The sequence below is a fragment of the Taudactylus pleione genome, unplaced genomic scaffold (genome assembly GCF_031769625.1).
Source record: "Taudactylus pleione unplaced genomic scaffold, aTauple2 ptg000100l, whole genome shotgun sequence".
NCBI lineage: Eukaryota > Metazoa > Chordata > Amphibia > Anura > Myobatrachidae > Taudactylus > Taudactylus pleione.
Window position 1 is genome coordinate 6,609,510 of NW_028284502.1, and position 15,706 is coordinate 6,625,215.

The following is a 15,706-nucleotide window of genomic DNA, read 5'->3' on the forward strand; positions in this document are numbered from 1 at the left end:
TCAAACCATTTTAAGAAAAACAGTCCTATAATTTTTTAATGAATGTAGAGAAGAAAACATATACTGTAGTTTTATTCTTTATTTTTACCTTTTAAAGAATCGATTAACCATCGGTCTTTTTAAGGATCTCAAACAATGTTACCATAAAACATACATGAGATATATATTTTTTCATTATATGAACACTTTGGAGCAGGTGGTGCTGTGGCTTAGCTTGTTAAAGCGCCTATCTAGTAAACTGGAGATCCTGGATTTGAATCTAGGCAGTGCCTTTTGTTTGGTTAATTTTCATCACCTTATCATGTAGTTTATTGTTGATTCATGACAATATGAGATGTGAAAACTTTAGCAGCCTTCTTTCTGGCTTACTTGGTGGACAATGTTCTATGTTTCTAGATAAAGTCTATATCTGACAAACACAAAATAATGCAATGTTTCCTTTCTTGAATATAAGCTTTATTTTAGCATTAAAATGATGCTAAGTAAACATCAGATATTTCCATAAAATAGCATATAAAAATACTTCTTTTCACGTGGTGCTGTGGCTTAGTTGGTTAATGTGCCTGTCTAGTAAACAGGAGATCCTGAGTTCAAATCTCAGCAGTGCCTTTGTTTGATTCATTTTCATCTACTAAGTATGAAGTTTTTTGTTGATTCATTATAATATGAGACATGACAACTGTAGTAGCTTTCACCCAGGCTTACTTGATGAACAATGTACTACATTTCTAGAAAAAGTCCATATCAGAAAAACACAAAATAATGCTATATTCCCATTCTTGAGTATAAGCTATTTTTATAAAAATAAACTGATGCTAAGGTAAACATCAGAAATTTCCAGAAAATAGCATTTATTATGCTTGAGCAATCTCCATGATGAATATGGTGTGCAGTCAAAGGAGAAGAACGCAGGGAATTTTATAAAATGTCAGTTACAAGTACATTTTCTAAGATAAATAGAGAAAGAGTAATTTTTAACATAACAGCTGGGAGAACAATTGAAAATAAAATAATATTTAGTTCCATAACATCCAAAATTGTGTTAACAAAGTGTTTCCAAAACTGCTTTGCTTTTCTTGAAAAAGCTTAAAGATAAAATGCTAAAAATTGTTCTATCTTTTTAAGATACATTTTAATTTTACTTCATGTTTTTACTATGTGAGCATCAGACAATACTGGCACTAATTCTCATGTAGGATTCCATTAAAGAGAAATCCATAATAACTGCTAGAAAACAGTATACTAGAAAGTCACTTGGCAATACATTGTAAGAAATAAGGTAATTGTATTTCACAAAAGAAAGGAGAGAATAAAAACATATTTATTTAGTCACTTATTCATTCAAAATTACCAACCATTTTAAACTTTGATAAAATACATGTCTCAAAAAGCATTTCAAATATTTTTCCATTGTAGGATGCTTTTAAAGAGAATGCTATAATAACTGCTACAAAAAAATAATATAAGAGAGTGACTTTGCCAAACCATTTTAAGAAAAACAGTCCTATAATTTTTAAATGAATGTAGAGAAGAAAACATATACTGTATTTTTTTTCTTTATTTTTACCTTTTAAAGAATCGATTAAGCATCGGTCTTTTTAAGGATCTCAAAAAATTTGACCATAAAACATACATGAGATATATAATTTTTCATTATATGACACTTTGGAGCAGGTGGTGCTGTGGTTTAGCTGGTTAAAGCTCCTGTCTAGTAAACAGGAGATTATGCATTTGAATCTTGGCAGTGCCTTTTGTTTGGTTAATTTTCATTACCTTATTATGTAGTTTGTTGTTGATTCATGACAATATGAGATTTGAAAACTTTAGCAGCTTTCTGTCTGGTTTATTTGGTGGACAATGTTCTATGTTTCCAGATAGAGTCTAAATCTGACAAATACAAAATAATGCAATGTTTCCTTTCTTGAATATAAGCTATATTTTAGCATTAAAATGATACTAATGTAAACATCAGATATTTCCATAAAATAGCATGTAAAAAAACTTGCTTCCAGGTGGTGCTGTGGCTTAGTTGGTTAAAGCGCCTGTCTAGTAAACAGGAGATCCTGAGTTCAAATCTCAGCAGTACCTTTTATTTGCTTGTCATATCTTAGTATGTAGTGTATTGTTGATGCTCTAGAAATAAGACATGTGATTCCTTGAGCAACTTTCACCCCAGTTCACTTGGTCAGCAATACAGTTCATTTCTAGATGCAGTCCATATTAGAAGACAACAAAACATGTTCCTGTTTTGATATAAGCCATATAGTTGAATTAAATGTATGCTAAGTTAGACATGAGAGTTTTCCAGAAAATACTTTGCATTCTGTTTAAACAACCTCCAGAATAATAATGGAGTTTAGTCAAAGGAGAAGTCCATAGGAAGTGTGAAAATATCTAAAGCAAAGTATGTTTACCAAGGTAATTTGGGAAAGAGTCATTTTAGTCCTAGAGGCTAGGAGAATTATTTAAAAATGAATCAATATTTAGTTCCATAACATTTGCAAAATTCTGTTAGGAAAGTATTTCCAGAAAAAAAGCTTCAAGTCTCTTGAACAAGCTTCAATAATAAAAGCTAACATTAGATATATATTTAGAAGATAGAGATCTTCATTTGAATTACAAGTTTATTTTTTATGTTTGTGTATCATAAAAAAGCAAACATTAAAAGCATTAAAGAGAATGCTATAAAAACTGCTACAAAAAATAATATAAGAGAGTGACTTTGCTAAACCATTTTAAGAAAAACAGTCCTATAATTTTTAAATGAATGTAGAGAAGAAAACATATACTGTAGTTTTATTCTTTATTTTTACCTTTTAAAGAATCAATTAACCATCGGTCTTTTAAAGGATCTCAAACAATGTTACCATAAAACATACATAAGATATATAATTTTTCATTATATGAACACTTTGGAGCAGGTGGTGCTGTGGCTTAGCTTGTTAAAGCGCCTGTCTAGTAAACAGGAGAACCTTAGTTCAAATCTCAGCAGTGCCTTTGTTTGATTCATTTTCATCTACTAAGTATGTAGTTTTTTGTTGATTAATTTCAATATGATATGTGACAACTGTAGTAGCTTTCACCCAGGCTTACTTGATGAACTATGTACTACATTTCTAGAAAAAGTCCATATCAGAAAAACACAAAATAATGCTATATTCCCATTCTTGAGTATAAGCTATTTTTTTAAAAATAAACTGATGCTAAGGTAAACATCAGAAATTTCCAGAAAATAGCTTTTATTATGCTTGAGCAAGCTCCATGATGAATATGGTTTGCTGTCAAAGGAGAATAACGCAGGGAATCTTATAAAATGTCAGTTACAAGTACATTTTCTAAGATAAATAGAGAAAGAGTAATTTTTATCATCACAGCTGGGAGAACAATTGAAAATTAAACAATATTTAGTTCCATAACATCCAAAATTGTGTTAACAAAGTGTTTCCAAAACTGTTTTGCTTTTCTTGAAAAAGCTTAAAGATAAAATGCTAAAAATTGTTCTATCTTTTTAAGATACTTTTTAATTTTACTTCATGTTTTTACTATGTGAGCATCAGAAAAAACTGGCACTATTTCTCATGTAGGATTCCATTAAAGAGAAATCCATAATAACTGCTACAAAATGGTATACTAGAAAGTCACTTTGCAATACATTGTAAGAAATAAGGGCCTGTATTTCACAAAAGAAAGGAGAGAATAAAAACATATTTATTTAGTCACTTATTCATTCAAAATTACCAACCGTTTTAAACTTTGTTAAAATACATGTCTCAAAAAGCATTTCAAAACATTTACCCAAAATTATACTTTACATATATTGTTTTTCGATATTAAACAGGGGACTTTCGTATGGTGCTGTGCCTTAGTTGGTTAAAGTTCCTGTCTTGTAAACAGGAGATCCTGAGTTTGAACCTCAGCTGTACCTTCTATTTGTTTGTCATATCTTAGCATGTAGTGTGTTGTTGATGCACAAAAAAATATGACTTGGGATTCCTTGAGCAGCTTTCACCCCAGTTCACTTTGTCAGCAATACAGTACATTTGTAGATGCAGTCCATATCAGAAGACAACAAAACATGTTCCTCTTTTAATATAAGCCATTTAGTTGAATTAAACTTATGCTAAGTTAAACATGAGAGTTTTTTAGAAAATTCTTTGCATTCATTTTAAACAACCACCAGAATAATAATGGAGTTTAGTCAAAGGAGAAGTCCATATGAAGTGTTAAAATATCTAAAGCAAAGTAAGTTTACCAAGATAATTTGGGAAAGAGTCACTTTAGTCTTAGGGGCTAGGAGAATGATTAAAAATTAAAATGTAGGCCCTCATTCAGAGCCGTACGCTCTGAGCAGAGCGCACGCTCTGAATGAGGGCCGCCCTCCATAATTATGGAGCATCCTCCTGGACGCTCGTATAGCTGTGGGTCACCACCCACAGCCTATACGAGCGTGCAGTTTGATGGCCGCGATGGTCTTGACCATCGTGACCATCGCCACTGCGAGCCAGAGCCTGTGGTTGAGGTTTTCAACCGTAAGGCCTGGAGTGATTTTGGCTCTATCAGAGCCAAAATCGCTCCCACTGACATCACTAGTGATGTCAGTTGGCCGGCTTCTGATGGTAGGCGTTCCCTTGGGAATGCCCCCATCAGGGAGGCACGCCCCTGGCACACCCACCAAAGGGGGCGTGCTGTCAATCAACATCGACAGCATGCCCCCTTTGATCAGACACAACGAGCGAAGGAAAGTCCTTCGCTCGTCGCGTCTGGTGCATGCGCACAACGGAGCTCCCTCCGTCGTGCGCATGCTCAGTGCAGACCATCGACCCACTTGCGAGCAGACAGCCGCTCGCGAGTGGGTCTGAATCAGGCCCTTAGTTCCATAACATTTACAAAATTCTTTTAGGAAAGTATTTCCAGAAAAAAAGCTTCAAGTCTCTTGAACAAGCTTCAAGATAAAAAGCTAACATTAGATCTATATTTAGAAGATAGAGATCTTCATTTGAATTACGAGTTTATTTTTTCTGTTTGTGTATCATAAAAAATCAAACATTATTCCAATGTAGGATGCTTTTAAAGAGAATGCTATAATAACTGCTACAAAAAATTAAGTTAAGAGAGTGACTTTGCCAAAACATTTTAAGAAAGACAGTCCTATAATTTTTAAATGAATGTAGAGAAGAAAACATATACTGTAGTTTTATTCTTTAATATTACCTTTTAAAGAATCGATTAAGCATCAATATTTTTAAGGATCTCAAAAATGTTACCATAAAACATACATGAGATATATCATTATTCATTATATGAACACTTTAGAGCAGGTGGTGCTGTGGCTTAGCTGGTTTAAGTGCCTCTCTAGTAAACTGGAGATCCTGAGTTCAAAACTCAGCAGTGCCTATTGTTTGGTTAATTTTCATCACCTTATTATGTAGTTTGTTGTTGATTCATGAAAATATGAATATGAAACTTTAGCAGCCTTCTTTCTGGCTTACTTGGTGGGCAATGTTCTATGTTTCTAGATAAAGTCTATATCAGACAAGCAGAAAATATTGCAATATTCCCATTCTTGAGTATAAGCTATTTTTATAAAAATAAACTGATGCTAAGGTAAACATCAGAAATTTCCAGAAAATAGCATTTATTATGCTTGAGCAATCTCCATGATGAATATGGTGTGCAGTCAAAGGAGAATAACGCAGGGAATTTTATAAAATGTCAGTTACAAGTACATTTTCTAAGATAAATAGAGAAAGAGTAATTTTTAACATAACAGCTGGGAGAACAATTGAAAATAAAATAATATTTAGTTCCATAACATCCAAAATTGTGTTAACAAAGTGTTTCCAAAACTGCTTTGCTTTTCTTGAAAAAGCTTAAAGATAAAATGCTAAAAATTGTTCTATCTTTTTAAGATACTTTTTAATTTTACTTCATGTTTTTACTATGTGAGCATCAGAAAATACTGGCACTAATTCTCATGTAGGATTCCATTAAAGAGAAATCCATAATAACTGCTAGAAAATAGTATACTAGAAAGTCACTTGGCAATACATTGTAAGAAATATGGGAATTGTATTTCACAAAAGAAAGGAGAGAATAAAAACATATTTATTTAGTCACTTATTCATTCAAAATTACCAACCATTTTAAACTTTGATAAAATACATGTCTCAAAAAGCATTTCAAATATTTTTCCATTGTAGGATGCTTTTAAAGAGAATGCTATAATAACTGCTACAAAAAATTAATATAAGAGAGTGACTTTGCCAAACTATTTTAAGAAAAACAGTCCTATAATTTTTAAATGAATGTAGAGAAGAAAACATATACTGTGTTTTGTTTCTTTATTTTTACCTTTTAAAGAATCGATTAAGCATCGGTCTTTTTAAGGATCTCAAAAAATTTGACCATAAAACTTACATGAGATATATAATTTTTCATTATATGGCACTTTGGAGCAGGTGGTGCTGTGGCTTAGCTGGTTAAAGCGCCTGTCTAGTAAACAGGAGATCCTGCATTTGAATCTTGGCAGTGCCTTTTGTTTGGTTAATTTTCATCACCTTATTATGTAGTTTGTTGTTGATTCATGAAAATATGAGATGTGAAAACTTTAGCAGCCTTCTTTCTGGCTTACTTGGTGGACAATGTTCTATGTTTCTAGATAAAGTCTATATCTGACAAATACAAAATAATGCAATGTTTCCTTTCTTGAATATAAGCTTTATTTTAGCATTAAAATGATGCTAAGGTAAACATCAGATATTTCCGTAAAATAGCATATAAAAATATTTCTTTCCATGTGGTACTGTGGCTGTAGTTGGTTAAAGCTTTTTTCAAGTAAACAGGATATCCTGAGTTCAAATCTCAGCAGTGCCTTTGTTTGATTCATTTTCATCTACTTAATAAGTAGTTTTTTGTTGATTCATTTCAATATGAGATGTGACAACTGTAGTAGCTTTCACCCAGGCTTACTTGATGAACTATGTACTACATTTCTAGAAAAAGTCCATATCAGAAAAACACAAAATAATGCTATATTCCCATTCTTGAGTATAAGCTATTTTTTTAAAAATAAACTGATGCTAAGGTAAACATCAGAAATTTCCAGAAAATAGCTTTTATTATGCTTGAGCAAGCTCCATGATGAATATGGTTTGCTATCAAAGGAGAATAACGCAGGGAATCTTATAAAATGTCAGTTACAAGTACATTTTCTAAGATAAATAGAGAAAGAGTAATTTTTATCATAACAGCTGGGAGAACAATTGAAAATTAAACAATATTTAGTTCCATAACATCCAAAATTGTGTTAACAAAGTGTTTCCAAAACTGCTTTGCTTTTCTTGAAAAAGCTTAAAGATAAAATGCTAAAAATTGTTCTATCTTTTTAAGATACTTTTTAATTTTACTTCATGTTTTTACTATGTGAGCATCAGAAAAAACTGGCACTATTTCTCATGTAGGATTCCATTAAAGAGAAATCCATAATAACTGCTACAAAATGGTATACTAGAAAGTCACTTTGCAATACATTGTAAGAAATAAGGGCCTGTATTTCACAAAAGAAAGGAGAGAATAAAAACATATTTATTTAGTCACTTATTCATTCAAAATTACCAACCGTTTTAAACTTTGTTAAAATACATGTCTCAAAAAGCATTTCAAAACATTTACCCAAAATTATACTTTACATATATTGTTTTTCGATATTAAACAGGGGACTTTCGTAAGGTGCTGTGGCTTAGTTGGTTAAAGTTCCTGTCTTGTAAACAGGAGATCCTGAGTTTGAACCTCAGCTGTACCTTCTATTTGTTTGTCATATCTTAGCATGTAGTGTGTTGTTGATGCACAAAAAAATATGACATGGGATTCCTTGAGCAGCTTTCACCCCAGTTCACTTTGTCAGCAATACAGTACATTTGTAGATGCAGTCCATATCAGAAGACAACAAAACATGTTCCTCTTTTAATATAAGCCATTTAGTTGAATTAAACTTATGCTAAGTTAAACATGAGAGTTTTTTAGAAAATTCTTTGCATTCATTTTAAACAACCACCAGAATAATAATGGAGTTTAGTCAAAGGAGAAGTCCATATGAAGTGTTAAAATATCTAAAGCAAAGTAAGTTTACCAAGATAATTTGGGAAAGAGTCACTTTAGTCTTAGGGGCTAGGAGAATGATTAAAAATTAAAATGTAAGCCCTCATTCAGAGCCGTACGCTCTGAGCAGAGCGCACGCTCTGAATGAGGGCCGCCCTCCATAATTATGGAGCATCCTCCTGGACGCTCGTATAGCTGTGGGTCACCACCCACAGCCTATACGAGCGTGCAGTTTGATGGCCGCGATGGTCTTGACCATCGTGACCATCGCCACTGCGAGCCAGAGCCTGTGGTTGAGGTTTTCAACCGTAAGGCCTGGAGTGATTTTGGCTCTATCAGAGCCAAAATCGCTCCCACTGACATCACTAGTGATGTCAGTTGGCCGGCTTCTGATGGTAGGCGTTCCCTTGGGAATGCCCCCATCAGGGAGGCACGCCCCTGGCACACCCACCAAAGGGGGCGTGCTGTCAATCAACATCAACAGCATGCCCCCTTTGATCAGACACAACGAGCGAAGGAAAGTCCTTCGCTCGTCGCGTCTGGTGCATGCGCACAACGGAGCTCCCTCCGTCGTGCGCATGCTCAGTGCAGACCATCGACCCACTTGCGAGCGGACAGCCGCTCGCGAGTGGGTCTGAATCAGGCCCTTAGTTCCATAACATTTACAAAATTCTTTTAGGAAAGTATTTCCAGAAAAAAAGCTTCAAGTCTCTTGAACAAGCTTCAAGATAAAAAGCTAACATTAGATCTATATTTAGAAGATAGAGATCTTCATTTGAATTACGAGTTTATTTTTTCTGTTTGTGTATCATAAAAAATCAAACATTATTCCAATGTAGGATGCTTTTAAAGAGAATGCTATAATAACTGCTACAAAAAATGAAGTTAAGAGAGTGACTTTGCCAAAACATTTTAAGAAAGACAGTCCTATAATTTTTAAATGAATGTAGAGAAGAAAACATATACTGTAGTTTTATTCTTTAATATTACCTTTTAAAGAATCGATTAAGCATCAATATTTTTAAGGATCTCAAAAATGTTACCATAAAACATACATGAGATATATCATTATTCATTATATGAACACTTTAGAGCAGGTGGTGCTGTGGCTTAGCTGGTTTAAGTGCCTCTCTAGTAAACTGGAGATCCTGAGTTCGAAACTCAGCAGTGCCTATTGTTTGGTTAATTTTCATCACCTTATTATGTAGTTTGTTGTTGATTCATGAAAATATGAATATGAAACTTTAGCAGCCTTCTTTCTGGCTTACTTGGTGGGCAATGTTCTATGTTTCTAGATAAAGTCTATATCAGACAAGCAGAAAATATTGCAATATTCCCATTCTTGAGTATAAGCTATTTTTATAAAAATAAACTGATGCTAAGGTAAACATCAGAAATTTCCAGAAAATAGCATTTATTATGCTTGAGCAATCTCCATGATGAATATGGTGTGCAGTCAAAGGAGAATAACGCAGGGAATTTTATAAAATGTCAGTTACAAGTACATTTTCTAAGATAAATAGAGAAAGAGTAATTTTTAACATAACAGCTGGGAGAACAATTGAAAATAAAATAATATTTAGTTCCATAACATCCAAAATTGTGTTAACAAAGTGTTTCCAAAACTGCTTTGCTTTTCTTGAAAAAGCTTAAAGATAAAATGCTAAAAATTGTTCTATCTTTTTAAGATACTTTTTAATTTTACTTCATGTTTTTACTATGTGAGCATCAGAAAATACTGGCACTAATTCTCATGTAGGATTCCATTAAAGAGAAATCCATAATAACTGCTAGAAAATAGTATACTAGAAAGTCACTTGGCAATACATTGTAAGAAATATGGGAATTGTATTTCACAAAAGAAAGGAGAGAATAAAAACATATTTATTTAGTCACTTATTCATTCAAAATTACCAACCATTTTAAACTTTGATAAAATACATGTCTCAAAAAGCATTTCAAATATTTTTCCATTGTAGGATGCTTTTAAAGAGAATGCTATAATAACTGCTACAAAAAATTAATATAAGAGAGTGACTTTGCCAAACCATTTTAAGAAAAACAGTCCTATAATTTTTAAATGAATGTAGAGAAGAAAACATATACTGTGTTTTGTTTCTTTATTTTTACCTTTTAAAGAATCGATTAAGCATCAGTCTTTTTAAGGATCTCAAAAAATTTGACCATAAAACATACATGAGATATATAATTTTTCATTATATGGCACTTTGGAGCAGGTGGTGCTGTGGCTTAGCTGGTTAAAGCGCCTGTCTAGTAAACAGGAGATCCTGCATTTGAATCTTGGCAGTGCCTTTTGTTTGGTTAATTTTCATCACCTTATTATGTAGTTTGTTGTTGATTCATGAAAATATGAGATGTGAAAACTTTAGCAGCCTTCTTTCTGGCTTACTTGGTGGACAATGTTCTATGTTTCTAGATAAAGTCTATATCTGACAAATACAAAATAATGCAATGTTTCCTTTCTTGAATATAAGCTTTATTTTAGCATTAAAATGATGCTAAGGTAAACATCAGATATTTCCATAAAATAGCATATAAAAATATTTCTTTCCATGTGGTACTGTGGCTGTAGTTGGTTAAAGCTCTTGTCTAGTAAACAGGATATCCTGAGTTCAAATCTCAGCAGTGCCTTTGTTTGATTCATTTTCATCTACTAAGTATGTAGTTTTTTGTTGATTCATTTTAATATGAGACGTGACAACTGTAGTAGCTTTCACCCAGGCTTACTTGATGAACAATGTACTACATTTCTAGGAAAAGTCCATATCAGAAAAACATAAAATAATGCTATATTCCCATTCTTGAGTATAAGCTATTTTTTAAAAAATAAACTGATGCTAAGGTAAACATCAGAAATTTCCAGAAAATAGCAATAATTATGCTTGAGCAATCTCCATGATGAATATTGTGTGCAGTCAAAGGAGAATAACGCAGGGAATTTTATAAAATGTCAGTTACAAGTACATTTTCTAAGATAAATAGAGAAAGAGTAATTTTTAACATAACAGCTGGGAGAACAATTGAAAATAAAATAATATTTAGTTCCATAACATCCAAAATTGTGTTAACAAAGTGTTTCCAAAACTGCTTTGCTTTTCTTGAAAAAGCTTAAAGATAAAATGCTAAAAATTGTTCTATCTTTTTAAGATACTTTTTAATTTTACTTCATGTTTTTACTATGTGAGCATCAGAAAATACTGGCACTAATTCTCATGTAGGATTCCATTAAAGAGAAATCCATAATAACTGCTAGAAAATAGTATACTAGAAAGTCACTTGGCAATACATTGTAAGAAATATGGGAATTGTATTTCACAAAAGAAAGGAGAGAATAAAAACATATTTATTTAGTCACTTATTCATTCAAAATTACCAACCATTTTAAACTTTGATAAAACACATGTCTCAAAAAGCATTTCAAATATTTTTCCATTGTAGGATGCTTTTAAAGAGAATGCTATAATAACTGCTACAAAAAATTAATATAAGAGAGTGACTTTGCCAAACCATTTTAAGAAAAACAGTCCTATAATTTTTAAATGAATGTAGAGAAGAAAACATATACTGTATTTTGTTTCTTTATTTTTACCTTTTAAAGAATCGATTAAGCATCGGTCTTTTTAAGGATCTCAAAAAATGTGACCATAAAACATACATGAGATATATAATTTTTCATTATATGGCACTTTGGAGCAGGTGGTGCTGTGGCTTAACTGGTTAAAGCGCCTGTCTAGTAAACAGGAGATCCTGCATTTGAATCTTGGCAGTGCCTTTTGTTTGGTTAATTTTCATCACCTTATTATGTAGTTTGTTGTTGATTCATGACAATGTGAGATGTGAAAACTTTAGCAGCCTTCTTTCTGGCTTACTTGGTGGACAATGTTCTATGTTTCTAGATAAAGTCTATATCTGACAAATACAAAATAATGCAATGTTTCCTTTCTTGAATATAAGCTTTATTTTAGCATTAAAATGATGCTAAGGTAAACATCAGATATTTCCATAAAATAGCAAATGAAAATACTTCTTTCCATGTGGTGCTGTGGCTGTAGTTGGTTAAAGCTCCTGTCTAGTAAACAGGAGATCCTGAGTTCAAATCTCAGCAGTGCCTTTGTTTGATTCATTTTCATCTACTAAGTATGTAGTGTTTTGTTGATTCATTTTAATATGAGACATGACAACTGTAGTAGCTTTCACCCAGGCTTACTTGATGAACAATGTACTACATTTCTAGAAAAAGTCCATATCAGAAAAACATAAAATAATGCTATATTCCCATTCTTGAGTATAAGCTATTTTTTTTAAAAATAAACTGATGCTAAGGTAAACATCAGAAATTTCCAGAAAATAGCATTTATTATGCTTGAGCAATCTCCATGATGAATATGGTGTGCAGTCAAAGGAGAATAACGCAGGGAATTTTATAAAATGTCAGTTACAAGTACATTTTCTAAGATAAATAGAGAAAGAGTAATTTTTAACATAACAGCTGGGAGAACAATTGAAAATAAAATAATATTTAGTTCCATAACATCCAAAATTGTGTTAACAAAGTGTTTCCAAAACTGCTTTGCTTTTCTTGAAAAAGCTTAAAGATAAAATGCTAAAAATTGTTCTATCTTTTTAAGATACTTTTTAATTTTACTTCATGTTTTTACTATGTGAGCATCAGAAAATACTGGCACTAATTCTCATGTAGGATTCCATTAAAGAGAAATCCATAATAACTGCTAGAAAATAGTATACTAGAAAGTCACTTGGCAATACATTGTAAGAAATAAGGGAATTGTATTTCACAAAAGAAAGGAGAGAATAAAAACATATTTATTTAGTCACTTATTCATTCAAAATTACCAACCATTTTAAACTTTGATAAAATACATGTCTCAAAAGCATTTCAAATATTTTTACAAAAAATTATACTTTACATATATTGTTTTTCAATATTAAACACGGGCTTCTATATGGTACTGTGGCCTAGTTGGTTAAAGTGCCTGTCTCATAAACAGAAGATCCTGAGTTCAAATCTCAGCAGTACCTTTTATTTGCTTGTCATATCTTAGCATGTAGTGTATTGTTGATGCTCAAGAAATAAGACATGTGATTCCTTGAGCAACTTTCACCCCAGTTCACTTGGTCAGCAATACAGTTCATTTCTAGACGCAGTCCATATTAGAAGACAACAAAACATGTTCCTGTTTTGATATAAGCCATATAGTTGAATTAAATGTATGCTAAGTTAGACATGAGAGTTTTCCAGAAAATACTTTGCATTCTGTTTAAACAACCTCCAGAATAATAATGGAGTTTAGTCAAAGGAGAAGTCCATAGGAAGTGTGAAAATATCTAAAGCAAAGTATGTTTACCAAGGTAATTTGGGAAAGAGTCATTTTAGTCCTAGAGGCTAGGAGAATTATTTAAAAATGAATCAATATTTAGTTCCATAACATTTGCAAAATTCTGTTAAGAAAGTATTTCCTGAAATAAAAGCTTCAAGTCTCTTGAACAAGCTTCAATAATAAAAGCTAACATTAGATCTATATTTAGAAGATAGAGATCTTCATTTGAATTACAAGTTTATTTTTTCTGTTTGTGTATCATAAAAAAGCAAACATTAATCCATTGTAGGATGCTTTTAAAGAGAATGCTATAATAACTGCTACAAAAAAATAATATAAGAGAGTGACTTTGCCAAACCATTTTAAGAAAAACAGTCCTATAATTTTTAAATGAATGTAGAGAAGAAAACATATACTGTATTTTTTTTCTTTATTTTTACCTTTTAAAGAATCGATTAAGCATCGGTCTTTTTAAGGATCTCAAAAAATTTGACCATAAAACATACATGAGATATATAATTTTTCATTATATGACACTTTGGAGCAGGTGGTGCTGTGGTTTAGCTGGTTAAAGCTCCTAGCTAGTAAACAGGAGATTACGCATTTGAATCTTGGCAGTGCCTTTTGTTTGGTTAATTTTCATCACCTTATTATGTAGTTTGTTGTTGATTCATGACAATATGAGATTTGAAATCTTTAGCAGCCTTCTTTCTGGCTTATTTGGTGGACAATGTTCTATGTTTCCAGATAAAGTCTATATCTGACAAACACAAAATAATGCAATGTTTCCTTTCTTGAATATAAGCTATATTTTAGCATTAAAATGATGCTAATGTAAACATCAGATATTTCCATAAAATAGCATGTAAAAAAACTTGCTTCCAGGTGGTGCTGTGGCTTAGTTGGTTAAAGCGCCTGTCTAGTAAACAGGAGATCCTGAGTTCAAATCTCAGCAGTTCCTTTGTTTGATTCATTTTCATCTACTAAGTATGTAGTTTTTTGTTGATTCATTTCAATATGAGATGTGACAACTGTACTAGCTTTCACCCAGGCTTACTTGATGAACTATGTACTACATTTCTAGAAAAAGTCCATATCAGAAAAACACAAAATAATGCTATATTCCCATTCTTGAGTATAAGCTATTTTTTTAAAAATAAACTGATGCTAAGGTAAACATCAGAAATTTCCAGAAAATAGCTTTTATTATGCTTGAGCAAGCTCCATGATGAATATGGTTTGCTATCAAAGGAGAATAACGCAGGGAATCTTCTAAAATGTCAGTTACAAGTACATTTTCTAAGATAAATAGAGAAAGAGTAATTTTTATCATAACAGCTGGGAGAACAATTGAAAATGAAACAATATTTAGTTCCATAACATCCAAAATTGTGTTAACAAAGTGTTTCCAAAACTGCTTTGCTTTTCTTGAAAAAGCTTAAAGATAAAATGCTAAAAATTGTTCTATCTTTTTAAGATACTTTTTAATTTTACTTCATGTTTTTACTATGTGAGCATCAGAAAAAACTGGCACTATTTCTCATGTAGGATTCCATTAAAGAGAAATCCATAATAACTGCTACAAAATGGTATACTAGAAAGTCACTTTGCAATACATTGTAAGAAATAAGGGCCTGTATTTCACAAAAGAAAGGAGAGAATAAAAACATATTTATTTAGTCACTTATTCATTCAAAATTACCAACCGTTTTAAACTTTGTTAAAATACATGTCTCAAAAAGCATTTCAAAACATTTACCCAAAATTATACTTTACATATATTGTTTTTCGATATTAAACAGGGGACTTTCGTATGGTGCTGTGGCTTAGTTGGTTAAAGTTCCTGTCTTGTAAACAGGAGATCCTGAGTTTGAACCTCAGCTGTACCTTCTATTTGTTTGTCATATCTTAGCATGTAGTGTGTTGTTGATGCACAAAAAAATATGACATGGGATTCCTTGAGCAGCTTTCACCCCAGTTCACTTTGTCAGCAATACAGTACATTTGTAGATGCAGTCCATATCAGAAGACAACAAAACATGTTCCTCTTTTAATATAAGCCATTTAGTTGAATTAAACTTATGCTAAGTTAAACATGAGAGTTTTTTAGAAAATTCTTTGCATTCATTTTAAACAACCACCAGAATAATAATGGAGTTTAGTCAAAGGAGAAGTCCATATGAAGTGTTAAAATATCTAAAGCAAAGTAAGTTTACCAAGATAATTTGGGAGTCACTTTAGTCTTAGGG

The 15,706-nt window shown here is 32.0% G+C and overlaps 7 non-coding genes across 7 annotated transcripts; all 7 read left to right on the forward strand.

Moving 5' to 3' along the window:
• Window positions 1–535: 535 nt before the first annotated feature.
• Window positions 536–609, forward strand: TRNAT-AGU (transfer RNA threonine (anticodon AGU)). The gene has a single exon. It is a non-coding gene; the product is annotated as a tRNA-Thr (tRNA).
• Window positions 610–2,014: 1,405 nt separating this feature from the next.
• On the forward strand, window positions 2,015–2,088 carry TRNAT-AGU (transfer RNA threonine (anticodon AGU)). Its single transcript has one exon. It is a non-coding gene; the product is annotated as a tRNA-Thr (tRNA).
• A 5,639-nt stretch (window positions 2,089–7,727) lies between these two features.
• TRNAT-UGU (transfer RNA threonine (anticodon UGU)) lies at window positions 7,728–7,801 on the forward strand. Its single transcript has one exon. It is a non-coding gene; the product is annotated as a tRNA-Thr (tRNA).
• Window positions 7,802–10,674: 2,873 nt separating this feature from the next.
• On the forward strand, window positions 10,675–10,749 carry TRNAT-AGU (transfer RNA threonine (anticodon AGU)). The gene has a single exon. It is a non-coding gene; the product is annotated as a tRNA-Thr (tRNA).
• A 1,405-nt stretch (window positions 10,750–12,154) lies between these two features.
• TRNAT-AGU (transfer RNA threonine (anticodon AGU)) lies at window positions 12,155–12,229 on the forward strand. Its single transcript has one exon. It is a non-coding gene; the product is annotated as a tRNA-Thr (tRNA).
• Window positions 12,230–14,344: 2,115 nt separating this feature from the next.
• Window positions 14,345–14,418, forward strand: TRNAT-AGU (transfer RNA threonine (anticodon AGU)). Its single transcript has one exon. It is a non-coding gene; the product is annotated as a tRNA-Thr (tRNA).
• An 854-nt stretch (window positions 14,419–15,272) lies between these two features.
• TRNAT-UGU (transfer RNA threonine (anticodon UGU)) lies at window positions 15,273–15,346 on the forward strand. Its single transcript has one exon. It is a non-coding gene; the product is annotated as a tRNA-Thr (tRNA).
• Window positions 15,347–15,706: the final 360 nt, after the last annotated feature.